The following is a 17,735-nucleotide window of genomic DNA, read 5'->3' on the forward strand; positions in this document are numbered from 1 at the left end:
AGATGATATTATCTTAGCTTGTTTTGTTGAAACTATCAAATTTAATTAAGATGATACTTTTAAATTATGTGTTGTTTCATTTGTAAAATGTTTTGTCTATTCTATATTTTGTACATGTGAATATTTAATTTATGACTAGCAAATTCGGAGGCTAGCCTAATGTCAAACCGAATTCCAAACAATAAGAAAATATTAGCACTGGTTTTTATGAAGAAACAGGTTTAGCTTATAACATTTAGCACCGGTTTTTACGTAAAAACCGGTGTTGTTTCATAACATTTAGCACCGGTTTTTATGTAAAAACCGGTGTTGTTTCATTACATTTAGCACCGGTTTTTACATAAAAACCGGTGTTGTTGCATTACATTTAGCACCGGTTTTAAACCGGTGCTAATCAATAGGTGGAATCAGCACCGGCCCGATCAGCACCGGTTTGAAAACCGGTTTTAAATGTAAAAAAAAACCGGTGCAGATTTGAAATTCTGTAGTAGTGAATTTAATGGTTTCTCCAATAGAAAATTTTTCAGTAAGTGTGACTTATAATTCATCTTGAGTCCAGAAATCTTTATCTAATTGTGCATATTTGATGCCAAGGATGCCGAATAGTTCATCCTAGTAATATATAATGTGATTTTTATTACTATATAGATCTTCAGCAAAATAGATCGTAGTAATGCCAGGGCTGCCCAGTATATCTTATGAAAATACTTAGTATTCAAATTCCCAACTAGCAACCACATTTGAATGAAACATGTTCGTTCAAAAAATTAAAGCTGTGTAATTCAGTGTGGACATGCCACAAAGTTGAGCAGGCTTCGAGTGGGGACATAGTCTTAGAGGTGTGTAAGACAATAAATGAAGACATGTGGATTTGTTCTTTTATTTTTTTGTCATAATTTTTTGGATAGAAACAATAAAATAATTTACAGTTTACCCCTAAATTTGTCCTAATATTTTTTTTCAATAAATATATGACCCTCATATTTCCAAAAATTATAGAATGAAGTTGACAATAATTTCGGCTTCAGACCCTGATTAAAGCGAAATGCACCTCAGACTAGCTATAAACCATGTTTTAATTAGGACCAATTGTTTAAATAGCGATTATAGCAGTATAGCGGGACGGTTAAAAAAAATAAGCGATTGCACTAGTTAGCTATATATCGCCCATAGTGCCATAGATTTTAGGGTCCGAAAGACCTATAGCACAACTATAGCGTAGCTATAGCTAGATATTTAGAACACTGATTACGACCGTAGAGCAGTCTATAAAAATACGGCCAACTTGATTTTCTCAACCTGTAGTAATTGAACACAAATGATTTATAACGCCATTCTTTTATATTTTTCATATTTTTCATTTTTTTAGTAACACTACTACAGAAAATGCGATTACACATGGTTAACAATGCAATTTACAAACGAAATTCGGTGGCTCAACTACATGACAGAAGTTTTTCTTTTTCAAAAAACATGCGAAGTCAACATTTGTTACAGTAAGGTTGCATGCCTTCCATTACTTTTTTTTTTATAAAATATTAATTCCTATGCACAAAAGTATTTATACTGATACACAAAAGTATTTATAGCTATGAGGTGAACAATCAAATCTCCCAAATGTAAATAATTGTCTCCACAATCAAATCTCTCAAACATTCCCACACTATTAATATCTGTTGGGAACCACTCAAACTAAATGTAGGAGACCATACACATTTATAAAAATATTGATATTTCCATAACTATCTGGGGGGTCACAAAACTTGATATTTTTTATATTTTGCACTAGATGACATCATTGCAAGTGTAAGTTAAAGCATTGTTTCTTGAATTAAGATTGGTAATTAGAATTATAAGTTAGACCATCAAAAATTATGTATATGTTAGAGCATTGCAAATTACAAGTTAAAGCAACATTCTTTATCGAATACTCAATTAGTTAATGACTTTTAGAAATCATACACGATTCCTTCCAAAAAAGCATGTATATTGCCCTTGCTATCATACACGGTTATCATTTCCATGTGTAAACCTTCTGTTTTAGTATTTTTTAGAGGTCTGAAATGATTCTCTTATAGTAATTGTGTATATAAAGAGTATGAATACAAGTTTTATCAACTATGTAAAATTTATCGACACTTTCATACACGATGCGCTTCAACACCGTTGGAGAACCTTATGTCCTAAATATTTTTAACAGTTTATAGTCACCTATTTTTTTATAATAGTGTGTCTCTCAGGTTACTCTTTCATTGGGTTGCATAAGAAGTTCGTAGTTCATGATTTGATTAGTGTTGGATTCGAAAAAAATTCGTAATTCGTGATTTTATATTCACCTATTCTTTTATAATATTGTCTCTCATGTTACTCTTTCATAAGGATACACTAAAAGTTCGTAATTCGTGATTCGATTAGTGTTCGATTCAAAGAAAGTTCGCAATTAATTCAATTCGAAATTAGTTCATTCTGAAATAAGTCAAATCAGTTTGGTTCGAATCATATTCAAATCAAACTCAAATTGGGTTTAATTTGTTCGAAATTGATTCACAAACTATTTAGGTTCGAATCTCAAATAATGCAACTAATGGATTCAACCATCAATCTTTAATAATACAGGAACTGAACTTATATCAGAGCGCAAAATTATTAATTTAATGGTTGCTTATAATAGGAAAATATTTCAGCAGTGTAATAAATTAACAATGGAATTAGTTTCGTTTGACTAGGTCCATGCCGTAATTTTAATCAATCCAACAACGTAAAAGATAAGGGAATCTTGAGCTAGCCCAAAATCCATCAGTGTAAATTCGTGAAAGGTAAAAGCAAACCATGTAAATTTTGTTTCATGCGAAAAAGACTAATACATAAACTACCGATATAACTAGGGCTGCCAAAAAAAATTGTAGTTCATAATTCGATTAACTTCGATTTGAAAAATTTGTAGTTCGCAATTAAGTTGATTCGAAATTAGTTCATTCTGAAACAAATCAAACTAATTCGGTTCGAATCTTCTTCAAACTCAAACTCAAACTCAAACTGAGGTAAGCTCGATTCGGTTCAATTCTATCTGTGCTGTCCAATTGGACCTATTGGCATACTTTTTCTAATATTTATAATGTATGCATCGAATATCATAATAGGTAAGTTTAAATGTCATGTGATACGTACTCATATGATACATACCAGAGGTAGATAAATTTTAATTATTTTTTCTGTTATAGTATTAAGTGCATAAACATTGGATGAATCCCGTCTACCAACACAAAATGATCCAACTGGAGAAAGAAAGATTCTCTTTGGATGGTATTTAATTATTGGCCAATTTATTTTTTCAATATACAAAATAAGTAGGTGGGTAATTTAAAGCATCACATGTCATGCATGTGGAGCTCCGTAGATTGGGGTTGTTCCAAGAAGTCTTCCATGAGAACATGCTGGGGTTGAGCTTTCAGCGAATTAAATTGAACGTTTTAAAATGTGGTCCAGTTGACTTCATCGGTCAATGCGGTCAGTCAATAATGCATTGAAAATGATTTCATGATTTGTATATGTGCCAGCACCTTAAGGCGAACAATAAAAGGTACAACTTAATGGTTTCTCCAATAGAAAATTTTTCTGTGGGTGTGACTAATTCATCTTGAGTCCAGAAATCTTTATCTATTTGTGCATATTTGATGCCAAGGATGCCCAATAGTTCATCCTTGTAATATATAATGTGATTTTTATTACTATATGGATCTTTAGCAAACTAGATCGTACGTAGTAATGTCCAATATTTGATGCTAGGGATGTTCAGTATATCTTATGAAAATATTTAGTATTCAAATCTCCAACTACTAACCACTTTTGATTATATCTAGTTTTGAAATAAATTTAGGGCTGGTAGTGGGGACAAAGCCTGAGAGGTGTGTAAGACAATAAATGAGGACATGTGGATTTGTTCTTTTATTTTTTTGTCAGAATTTTTAGTATAGAAACAATAAAATAATTTACAGTTTACCCCTAAATTTGTCCTAATATGTTTTTTCAATAAATATATGACCCTCATATTTCCAAAAATTATAGAATAAGTTTACAATAATTTCGGCTTCAGACCCTAATTTCGGCTTCAGACTAGCTATAAACCATGCTTTAATTAGGACCCTAGAGCAATCCTATAAAAGTACGGCCAACTTGATGTTTTCAACCTCTAGTAATTGAACACAAATTATTTATAACGCCCATCTTTCACATTTTTCATATTTTTCAATATTTTTTAGTAACACTACAACAGAAAATGCGATTACACATGGTTAACAATGCAATTTACGCACGAAATTCGGTGGGTCAACTACATGTCATAAGTTTTTCTTTTTTCAAAATACATGCCAGGTCAACATTTGTTACAGTAAGATTACATGCCCTCCATTAATTTTTTGGGAGCATCTAGTTATCCCCCCTTAACAATCCCCCATTTCATCCCCCAATCATTAACTTCTTCAATAACTACTAACTACTTAGGGGGACCACTTACTATTTGGGGACCACATAATATTTGAAAGATTTTACAACTGGCGCGCGCTAGTATTCATCTATAATGCATCAAGTATTTATCTATAACACATCAAGTATTCATACCTAATATATCAAGTATTTAAAAAAAAAAAACTAGACACGTTTTTAGAGGTGAGATTTTTTTTCTTCGTTTAATCTAATCAATATTTCTGACAATCGGTGAGAAATTTTGTAAATCTAAAACCACGAATGTTTTTGACATAATTTTATCTTTAAAATAAGATCCATGATGACATATTTTCGAGTTGTCCGTTGTACAAGTATTCATCCTTATTGAGAAAGTATTCATCATCGTCGTGCAAGTGCAAATATAAAAACTGGACAAATCACTTATCCATCTTTTACACGTTTTTAGAGGTGGTTTTTTTTCTCCGTTCAATCTAACCAATATTTATGACGATCTGTGAATAATTTTGCAAATCTAAAACCACGAACGTTTTCTACACAATTTTATCTTTCAAATGAGATCCATGATGACATACTTTCGAGTTGTCCGTTGCACAAGTATTCATCCTCGTCGTGTAAATGCAAATATAAAAACTAGACAGATCACTCATCCATCTTTTACACGTTTTTAGAGGTGGGTTTTTTTCTCCGTTCAATCTAACCAACATTTCTGATGATCTATGAAGAATTTTGCAAATCTAAAATTACGAACGTTTTCTACACAATTTTATCTTTCAAAAAGGATCCATGATAACATACTTTCGAGTTGTCCGTTACACAAGTATTAATATCTTGTCACGCAAGTATTCATACCTAAGATATTAAGTATTCATTTATACACATTGAAGTATTCATTCTAGGACATCAAGTATTCATTCATATATCTCTATTTTTTTTTCAAAATTTTTTTTTATGTCATTTATTTAATACGCAGTGGTCTAATTCACCATTAATAAAGCTTTGTTCTTTGCAAAACTTGCTACTTCTGAGGAAGGATAATATAAACATGAAAGAAATTAATTGCATATACATATACAAAATTATTTTGATACGATCGACAGTGACGGATCTGACTCGGTAGAGACGTGCTCTAGTATTCATTCATACACATTGAAGTATTCATTTATACACAATGAAGTATTCATTCATATACGTTGAAGTATTCATTCCTGGCAGAGGCATGCTTGATTGGGATGGAGTGACGGATGATCTCTGGCAGAATGTTCGCTGGAGCAGGAGTAGCAGCGTAGAGGAAAAAAACCGAGGCGAAAGTGTAAGAGGGATGAAGCTTATTGTATTTGCCATTTCGAGGTGGGAGAGGGAGAGGAGCTTATCGAAGGAAAAACGGAGGCAGAGAGGGAGGTGGAGGTGAGAGGCGGAGGTGGGAGAGGGAGGTGGGAGGCGGAGGCGGAAGTGGGAGAAGAATGTGGGAGAAGAAGATGGAGGTGAAAGAGAAAAATGGAGGTCGAAGAGAAAGGGAGAAAGGAAATAAATAAAAGGTTGTTAGAAATAGAAAGTTAGTTATAGTTATAGTTAAAATAGAAAGTTAGTTGGGAGATAAAATGGGGGATGGATGGGTGGGGGAAATTATAATTACCCTAATTTTTTTTATAAAGTATTAATTTCTATGCACAGAAGTATTTAAAGTTATGAGGTGCACAATATTTACGTAAATAATTGTTTTCACAATCAAATTTCTCAAACGTTCTCGCACCATTAATATCTGTTGGGAACCACTCAAACTAAATGTAGGAGACCATACACATTTATAAAAATATTGATATTTCCATAACTATTTTGGGGGTCGCAAAACCTGATATTTTTTATATTGTGTTGGATGACGTCATTGCAAGTATAAGTTAAAACATTATTTTGTGAATTATGATTGGTAATTAGAATTATTAGTTAGAGCATAAAAAATTATGTATATGTTACAGCATTGCAAAGTATAAGTTAAAGCATTGTTCTTTATCGAGTACTCAATTAGTTAATGGATTTAAACCCGATGAATTATTTTTTTGATCTATGACGAATAAGAAATCATACATGATTCCTTCCGACAAACCATGTATATTGCCCTTGCTATCATACATGGTTATCCTTTTCCCTGTGTAAACCTTCTGTTTTAGCATTTTTTGAGAGATCTGAAACGATTCTGTTATAGTAACCGTGTATATAAAGAGTATGAAGACACGTTTTATCAACTAGGTGGGTAATTTAACTGGAGAAAGAACGATTCTCTTTGGATGGTATTTAATTATTGGCCAATTTATTATTTTAATATACAAAATAAGACGTAGGTGGGTAATTTAAAGCATCACATATCATGCATGTGGAGCTTGGTAGATTGGGGTTGTTCCAAGAAGTCTTCCATGAGACATGCTGGGGCATGAGCTTTCAGCGAATTAAATTGAACGTTTTAAAATGTGGTCCACTTGACTTCATCGGTCAATGCGGTCATTCAATAATGCATTGAAAATGATTTGATGATTTGTATATGTGCTAGCACCTTAAGGCGAATAATAAAAGATACAGTTTAATGGTTTCTCCAATAGAAAATTTTTCTGTAGGTGTGACTAATTTATCTTGAGTCCAGAAATCTTTATCTAATTGTGCAAATTTGATGCCAAGGATGCCCAATAGTTCATCCTAGTAATATATAATGTGATTTTTATTACTATATGAATCTTGAGCAAACTAGTTCGTAGTAATGCCCAATATTTGATGCCACGGATGCCCAGTATATCTTATCAAACGATTAATCCAAATCGTTCAAACCAATTTATTTTATGAGTGATGTGTTTACATGTAAATTTTTTATATTTTCGAGTTATTTTAATATCAAATTAAGCGGTAAAAATATTGAAAATGAATGTATTAAAATTATCTTAAAAACTGACTCATTTGACCGCTTGACTTGATACTAAATAAATTTGAAAATTTATAAGTTTACATGTAAACACACAACTAATGAAGTAGATTGGTTCGAACAGTTTGGATTCACTGTTTGAAGTCGATTCGATAAATTTTAAAGTGGATGTTATATATGCTTAAATGACACTGATGTTATACTAGCCATACTCGTCTAAGAGTCCGGCTAGTATAACATTGGTGTCATATGACACTAACTTCAAAATTGATTGAATAGACTTCAAATGATTAATCCAAACTATTCAAAATAATTTATTTTATGAGTGATCCATTTACATGTAAACTTTTTATATTTTCAAGTTATTTTTGTATCAAATCAAGCGGTAAAAATGTTGAAAAATGAATGTATTAAAATAATCTTAAAAACTGACTAATTTGACCACTTGACTCGATACTAAATAAATTCGAATATTTATAAATTTGCATGTAATTAAACACACAACTGATGAAGTAGATCTGTTCAAACAGTTTGAATTCACTGTTAGAAATAGATTCGATATATTTTGAAGTTGATGTTATATATGATTAAATGACACTGATGTTATCTTAGCCAGTGTAATCGTACACGGTTATCCTAATAAGAAACTGTGTAGAAATATGGATAGTTTTCAGACACAGTTCTCAACTAGGAGACACTGTTTTGATGGAAATTTTACTAATCCGTGTGGGATGTTCCATGTAATATTAGCGTTTTTGTATTACTAATCGTTATTATTAATTACTAGATTAAAGATTGGTTCTCGACCCAATTGATAGTTTTTGATGCATGTGTAAAATCTAAGGAAAGTATACGTAAAATATAGGCTTGATCTTAAATTTCTTTTTATTGTCAATATTATACTACTGATTGATTTTGACTCAACCCGCAGTTAATTGAATGATTACGAGGTTTAGTAAAAAACAAGAAATAAACAGAAACAAGGGGGACCGAATCGTCTGTCCCCTAATTTCCTGCCCCCAAAGTCACTGTGAGTGGGCCCAAATTTAAAAACAATAACAGTAATTAAACCCTTTAACAGTAATTGGTCCCACCCCGCAGTGACTTTGGGGCAGGAATTTCCTGCACCCCGGGGGGCAGGAGATTCGGTTCCGAAACAAGGTACTAATAAGGGAAATCAGATCTCCTGTCCCCTGGGGTGCAGGAAATTCCTGACCCCAGAGTCACTGCAGGGTGAGCCCGGTTATTGTTAAAGAGTTAAAGTTAACTGGTTACTATTTATTAGGGGCCCACTCTTCAGTGACTCTGAGGGCAGGAATTTCCTGCAGACGATTTGGTAGCCAGTGTAGTAGCAATATTTCATGTCTAAATTAATTAGAACAATATTGCTCCAGATTCCAATTCGTTTCCCACCTGTCATCCTTCATAAATACCATCGGTGTTTGCTTAACCAATCCCTCATTTTCCTTTGCTATCAGTAAAGGGCCAAGACCCATTCCGATCAGAAAACACTCAAGACGGAGATTATGGCTGATATGATAAAAGATGCAATTGCCGCGGCGGATAACCACTTGAAAGTTGCTCACGATAACCTTATCAAAGCTCAGGCTTGGTTGGATATTCTCGGTGCAGGCCACAATCCGGTGCCAAGACCACTGCCAAAGACTCAAGTATTTGGTCTTACCGGTGTCTGTATCTGTCTCGCTCTTTTCATTTACTTAATAGTGCTAGCTCAATTTCTCAGGTATGCATAGAAGACATTAGAAATATAAGATTAATCTTAACTTGGATTTCAGTTTATTTAGAGTTTAATTTAGACAAATGTAGATGGGAATCCGTATCCTCCCAGGTACCTGACTCAACACAATTGAAAAGGATGGCCTAGATTTAATTTCATCCGGTTCTTACTCGGGATGACACAGGGGAAGTATCATTTGAGCTTTGAGATTCGTGCCAAGTTAAAAAAAAAAAAACTATTTTAGGCCATCCGATTCAATTGTACTCAGTCCGGTAACTTGAGAGGATGTGAATTCGGATATTTCAGGCCACAATGAAAATTGTGGCCGGGAAATCCACGATTTAGTCTAATTTGTTAAGAATTTAAAGCATCTTTTCTAATTTCTTAGCCATATATACTCTAATTACTATAATCGATTGTTTTAAATGCCATACTTGCTAACGATGTAGATTTAGTCAGCAAATGACCTCTCTATTACATCAAATAAATTAACATTTCATTTATTTTGTCCGCCTCTTAATTCCTTTACTTTTTGTTATGTCAATATTAACCAATTTTGCAATGGTATGGTGACTTGGAGATACAAATTAGGCGTATATGAAAAACTTTTGAGTACGAGTAGGACAAATAATATAATTATTATTCTAAATAATATCAGCTAAGTGTTCAAAGATTTGCTCTTAATTAATTTCTACTATGATAATGCTGGTAGGAGAAGAAATTTCGATGTAGCTTCTGGTGGTCTCATGTCAAAATGCCTGCATAAGATGGTTAACTGCCTTCGACCCTCTTATGAAAATCTGAGTAAAATTTCTTCATTATCTGCTTTCCCATCATTCATCCAATTAATGTTTGTTTTTCATATCATTATTTTATTTGAGCACTAAAAAACTTGATCATATTTAGCCATGTTTTATTGAAGAACGAAGATTGTTTGTACTATAGCTAGAATACTGTATTGAATCTGTTTGTGTTTGCAATAACTGCAGAGTCAAGTCCAACACTCCTGACCAGTGCCAGATTCCACCAGTGGAAAACTATTGCTTTATGCTCTATGGTTTGTAGTTTCACCCCTTTCCTGTTCAAGAGTAATTTATGCATTTTCCCTCTGCTTTTGGCATAAGTGATGATTTTATATTGATTTTACTTTTTCATGATAATTATGTTATTTAAGTAATTTTTCTCTTATGAACTTTATAATAAATAGCCTCTCTGTTACTCTTTCCCATTGCATAAATGTGGTAAGATCAAACAGAGGATCTTTTTTCATTTTTGGTAAGTTAAACCGTTCAAGTATTGATGTTTAATTATATTATATTATTGTCCTTTTTGAGCAGCTTTTGGTTGTATCAGTATCTGCTCTATATCATATAATGGTAGCTCCAGTATTTGGTGTTACCGGTGTCTGGACCGGACTCATTATTTTCATGAGCTTAATAGGGACAGCTGGATTACTGAGGTAATAGACTACTAGTATTTGACTATCTGAAATTATACTGAACATGTATTCTTTTACATGAGTTTAATCAGAATAAAATGATTGTGTCATCTATCTATCAGGCAGTTATGGCCCATGCCACAACAGCCACAACAGCCCGTACCAAAACAGCCACAACAGCCCGTACCAAAACAGCCCCAACAGCCAGAACAGCCTGTACCAGAACAGCCCGTGCCACAACAGCCCTCGAACGTATTCACCAAAGAGGACATGACGACTGAAATCAAGAACTCCATTAAGAAATTACTATCCTCTAAAGAAAGTTTGAAATTGACGAAATTAGACAAAATCAACGAAAACGAAGTGGAGGATATCAGGGATGCCATTAAAGTGGTCAGATCGATTGAAGAATACCTTACATTGTTGAAATCACAAAAAGATAATTATGGAGAGCATGAGAAGAAAATCCAGGATGCCCTCAAGCCTGCCATTGACACTGCGCAATCAATTGAAAAAATCATCAATAGTGCCATCTGATTCGTTGGTCACCTTTACTTAATTTAGTTTTTGCTTAATTTTAATTATTGTTCTACAAGTTTGACCATTGGTTGTGCCATTGGCAATTTGAGTTCTTTTTTTTTTTTTTTGTATGTCTCAATGTAACGTTGTGTATGTTGGGTAATGCTATTTATTTTAGTTTACCTGATACAATTACATAATAATATTTATATATGCATGCTCGTTTGAGCGTTTGTGAATGGAAATGTTGTTTGCGCCTCACGGGTCAAGTTATGATGGTCAATACAAATTATATATTAAACTCTTAAAAAATATGATATTTTATTATTTATATTTATTTTACTATTTTTCTATTTTTGATCGATCAACTCACCATTGAAGTCCTCCATCATTAGTAGAGAAACTATCAACCAGTAATAGCATAAGCAGTCGTACAAACCAACATAAATGTGCACACAGGGATCAAAAGTTAGCAATCTGTTCACTTAAAAACACTAACCAACTGAAATAACTATCTAAGCGACATCTCTGGGCTGAGGTAAGGATATAACTACTAGAAAAATATTAATCTTGGACTTGTCGACTTTGCAAATTGCAATAGAGTTTCATCCAAATCATCCGGCAACTAGTCTTTAGAAAGCTCCTGAATCGCTTCTGTCCCAGATCCTTTCCAGTATGACACAGGAAACTATAATATTTCTGACAGAGTATACAATATTACTGTTAAAGCATAACTCATTCCAATGTTTTCAAATATTTCAGATATCTAAACACATTTTAATATGGAGAACATATTGTATACTTCTAATGTACTGTACACACACAGAAACACACCAGTTAAAAGTTTTTATGACATAATCTTTTTCACGATCACATTCCCTTTCAATTACTTCTTTGTGATTAGTTTTTTTTCGATCCAAAAAATTCGGTGCACCACATGTCACAGAAAAAAATTAGCAAAAAACGTGCTCTCACTTATTTTTTGTTGTTATCACTACTACAAAAATAGTTATTGTACACTGCACATTGTACACGGATTTGTCAATTTTATATAAAAACTGTGTAGAAATTATAATTATTTGGAAGCCCGAAATATCTATGGGATCACTACACGGATATTTATTAAAAAATCAGTGTAGAAAGTCTTGAGAGAGCTACACGGACGTTTATTAGGAATTGTACACGGATTATTATTTAAATAACTGTGTAGAAAGCCTTAAGAGAGCTACATGAATATTTATTAAAGAATCGTGTAGAAAGGTAGGAATTGTACACGGATGTTTTTTTAAATAACAGTGTAAAAAGCATGATAGAGCTACATGGACCTTTCTATAAAGATCCGTGTCGAAATGTAGAAATTGTACACGGTTTTATGTTTAAATAGCAGTGTAGAAAGCCTTGAGAGAGTTACACGAACGTTTAATAAAGAGCCGTGTAGAAATGTTATTTTAGGGTTTTGGTTATATAAAAGACATTCTCCTTCCAGCGCCATTTTGATCAATTAATATTCTTTCTCTCTGTATTGAATGTTGGTCTGACTTCTGCGCATAAGGAGGTCGGATTTCAGATCTTTGAAAGTGAGAAGTAAAGAAAACGCCTAAGGTCTCCATCATCAGATCTGAGGAAAACCGTTGAAGATCAATACTAACGCTTCTGCCTAAAGATGTTTGCACTTCATAATTGTAAAATTTAAATTATTTTGCTATTTTATTTTGGATATACGGATTCTGGATTGCTTGTATTTTTTAATTGCAAAACACGTCATGAATTATTAAGACTACCATTTGATATCAAAGCAATCATAAATTCATATAATATGCAATATTTTTTTTTTACGAAATTGATTTTCTGTGGTTCGTATAAAAGCTATACAGATTCAATTAATTTTATGTGTAAATATTTTCTTATAATTTTGAATAAAATTTTTTCTTATAATTGTATGCACATATATGTTGATGGATGTCATTTGGAGATGCAATATGTTGGAGATCTTTAACTAAGAGACATCATGTCATGGATCACATGCATACTCTTTTTTGATATGTTGGATCTAATACGCCTTAGTTTGTATGAAATTTCAATCCAAACTAGATCATAACCAAGCATTTTGGGAATTTGAGCCCAACTTTTATAAGTGGTAAGAATATAACTTTTATACAAACATTGTATTGGATCCTGAGGAGTATATGTTATATTTTATCACATGAGATTGCATGTACAAAAGGCTTTGTATATATATATGTTGCATGAATTGTAATCTTCTACCTTTTCTTGTTACTAACTAATAGCAAATTATAATTGTAGTATGGACCAAAGCAAAAGTGTTACACCAAGGAGCATATCGACGATGTCAGATGTATGTGGGCAAGGTGGTTTCAATTTAAATTTTGTAATGCTCAATATGAATTTGTATAATTTTGTATAATTTAGTGTACATAAATTATTTATACTGTTGTATAGTTTTGGAATTCTGAATTTAAAAGGCCTTTGTTTAATGTTTCTCTGATTTGGAATTCTAATTTTAAATGGCTAGCCAAATTGGAGGCTAGCCACCAAAAAAAAAAAGGGGGAAAATAAAGGACAATTCTACACGGACATTTAACTAAAGTCCATGTAGAAAGACATTTAAACATAAAAAAAGATAATAAGAGAGCTACACGGACATTTAGCTAAATATCCGTGTAGAAAGAGTAATCGTACACGGACATTTAGGTAAATGTCTGTGTAGAAAGAGTAATCGTACACAACTATTTTATGTAATAATCCGTGTAGCTCGGTTATTTTGAGAGCGACGCTGGCAAGCATTTGTACACGGTTGTTTATGTAATAATCCGTGTAGCTCTCGATAATCGCACACGGGTAAATATCTGTGTGTAAATATTCAGGGATTTTTACATCCTCGTTTTCCACACAGCAGGAAATCCGTGTAGCTCTTCTGTTTATGTCTGTGTACAATCACTTATTCTGTAGTAGTGTATATATTATTATCATGTTGTTGAACACCTAACATGACAAGCTAGATCAAATATTGTGTAATTTACAATATATAAATAGATGTACTCCATGACAAACAAAAAAATTGCTAGGTCAATATATGTAACACTATAATATAATCTTTTGAATATTGTACAGGGCCACTTCATGAAAAAATTAAGTGGAAAAATTGAAAGAAAAGGGACGCTGGACGGCAGTTGATTTATGAAATATCTATTATCACATGAAGAAATGAGAACAAATACTATTACTTATTATTTCAAAAAATATGATACTTTTTTTTTAGTTGGTATACATCTCCATTATTAAAAAGAAAATGATTTTGAGTCAATTTTGGCTATTCGGTCGTCGAATACAGAAAAATAACAAAAAAAGAGTAAAAAATAGTTAGTGGTAATTAGCCAAATAAAGTGTGATATCTCGATCGCAACGTAGACAATTGAATCTAGTTCGTTCAATATTTCCGAGCCCAACAATGGCTATGTGGTGACTTTAATGCAGTTAAACATAGGACTGATAGATCTGGTATTAGTTTTAAAACTAGGCTTCTCAAGATGTTCACTAATTTTGTTAACAAACATAATCTCATAGAACATAAATTAATTTTGTTAACAAACTAGGCTTCTCCAATGGTGGCTATTTTGCCTTACTACACAGATTTGTTACATCTGTTGACTGGTAGTCTGGGATGAAGGAGATCCTTATTGGCCTTTGATTTATCAATTTCTGGGTCCACTGTGCATAGTCATTTGTTTAGATTTGATCCTGTTCGCATGGGGAGTTCATTACACTAATTCACAAATGGTAGAATGAGATTCCTTTAGTGGGAATGCTAAATTTAAATATCTTACAAAAAATATTAGGGGTTGGTTAAAAAGCCATTATGGAGCTTAAGGAAAAACTACAGAAGAAAGCTCTAGAGATTCTTAAATCTTTTGAACATATCCAAGAGTTTAGGAACCTCCCTGTACCTAAACTTGAACAATTTAATATGCCTAAAAATATAATATTTGATATATGTTTAGAAGAAGAAATATATTGGAAAACGAGATCTAAACAAAAGTAGTTAGTAGAAGGGGATTTGAGTATTAAATATTTTCATAAGATATATTGCGTATCCCTGGCATCAAATATTGGGCATTACTGCAATCTAGTTTGCCAAAGATCAAGATAATAATAGAAATTACATTGTATCTTGTTACTATCATTTATTGGGCATCTTTGGCATCAATAGTTTTAGGCATATTTTCTATTGGAGAAACCATTTAGTGAGAAGAGATTAGAATGACCGCATTGGCCGATGAACTCAAATGGACCATATTTTAAAACGTTCAATTTAATTCGTTGAAAGTTCAACGCCAGCATGTCCTCATGAGCGCCTTCTTGGAACAACCCCAAGCTACCAAGTTCCACATGCGTGATATGTGATGTTTTAAATTACCCACCAACTTATTTTGTATATTAAAATAATAAATGGCCAATAAATACTATCCAAAGAGAATCGTTTTCTCCAGGGACACTAGTACAGAAAATGCGACCACACATGGTCTGAAAAGCCAATGTTACATGGTTACACGACCTTGTCAGTGAGCGTCATGTATGAATAGGGAATATTTGTACACGGTTACCGAACTGTGTCTATATCGAACTACCATACACTGATTAAAATTCAACCATGTCAGAATTTTAAAAAAGGTGCTCATAATGTTTATTTCTACACGGTCCAAGAAACCGTGTGCAATAAGAAGGGCTATATACACGATTTCTACATGGCATTCATGTATTGTTTTGGACACCGTACATGGATTGCTATTATTTACACATCCATAATTCAATAAAAATTTAACATCACAAAATACAGAAAACAATCAATCATATTCATTCAACATTCAACAAACATAAAACACTATTTCAAATTCAACATACATATTCAATTATACATCCAATATTCCAACTCAGCCAATATTCAACATAATCAAGTAATATATGTACAATATAAAGAAGGTTTTATGTAACAACTAACATTTAAACTTAGTATAACTATATATTAATGCAAGGGCCCAAAAGATGAGACCCGCCATACTTGAATGAATACCGTTCTACCACTTTCCAATCCAACTCCCTATAACTAGACATGCTGAGCTTTTGCGTGTTCTCTAAAATTCTATTAAAACAATTTAACGATTGTACTCCATAGTTCCTAAAATTTTGCACTTCTCTTGTACGGTGTACGTAAGTTTTTTTACCAAAATCCTTAACAGCAAAAAATTGTCAGTACTTGATCTCAATTATCTCGAGATTTCTTCTTAGAAATGTTGCAAACACCAGGATGCCACAACCAGCAGGAAAATCCCTAGGAACAACTCTTGGTACATAACATTCCTGCAACCAGTAAGTAGTTAACAACTAAGGAGATCTTTACTTGACCATACAATTAATTATTTTTTGATGAGAAGTTAGTACTTTCTGAATAGAACTTACACAACAAACTGACACATTTTTCATGTTGAAATATTGTAGGCTTCTTCAACTTTGACGAACTCTTTAGGATCCAAGTTAATTTCTATTTTAAAAATTGAAAATGAACAGTTAGAAATAGTGAGACCCATCAAGTAATCAAATGTTGGATGTTCTAGAGGTAAAACTGTTGCGTGCAGTTCCTAAATTGAGAATAATATATATATATATATGAGGTAAGAATAAAGCAAACAATAATTTTATATGAGCATAATATGCGAAATCAAAATAGATTGCACTTGAAATGTAACTTGAGAAGTTCAACATTTGTAATCTTCTAGAGTAAGGATTTCATCACCGTCAAGGAAGCTTCGGTTAGAGTCTCTTAAATTGATGTAAGGCATGGTACATAGGTCCATGCTGTGATTTTAATCAATTCAGCAACGTAAAAGTAAGATAATTTTGAGCTGGCCCATAATCTATCAGTGTAAATTTGTGAAAGCAGGTAAAAGCAAATCGTGTGAATTTTACTTTGCACGAAGAAAACTAATGCATAAACTACTGGTATAACTAGGGCTGCCAAAAAAAATTGTAGTTCTTAATTCGTTAGACTTCGATTCAAAAAATTTGTAGTTCACAATTAATTCGATTTGAAATTAGTTTGTTCTAAAACAAATCCAAGCAATTCAGTTCAAATCTTATTCAAACTCAAACTCAAACTGAGGTAATCCCGATTCGGTTTGATTCGTTTTGCAGCCCTACTCTTTCACCTATATAATTAATTAGTTATGTACTGTTAGATCTGCCTATTATATTATTTTACAGTTCATTATTCCCTTTCATGTGCTGGCACACATTTAAATTCTGGAATCATTTATAAGGTATTGAATGCTGATTTTTTTATTAATAACCTAAAAAATAATAAAAAATACTAAATCCTATACACTAAACCCTAAACCCCGGACATCCGACGGCATCAAAATTGCAAAAAAACTTCATTTAGTGCCTCAAAAATTCAGTTTAAGTTTTCTATCAATGGTAGACATATATCAACCGGTATTAGTTTTTTTCAAAAGCCTAATAGATTATTCAAAAATTACCCATATAATTATTTTTAAATGCATTTACTATTTATTGTGTGCATTTGATTATTCAAGCAAATGGTATATGTTGACAATAATCAAATAATCTAATTATTTCTTTTCTCGCTCTCTAATTAT

This window comes from Carex rostrata, chromosome 10 (assembly GCF_964058835.1).
Source record: "Carex rostrata chromosome 10, lpCarRost1.2, whole genome shotgun sequence".
In the NCBI taxonomy this organism is placed as follows: domain Eukaryota; kingdom Viridiplantae; phylum Streptophyta; class Magnoliopsida; order Poales; family Cyperaceae; genus Carex; species Carex rostrata.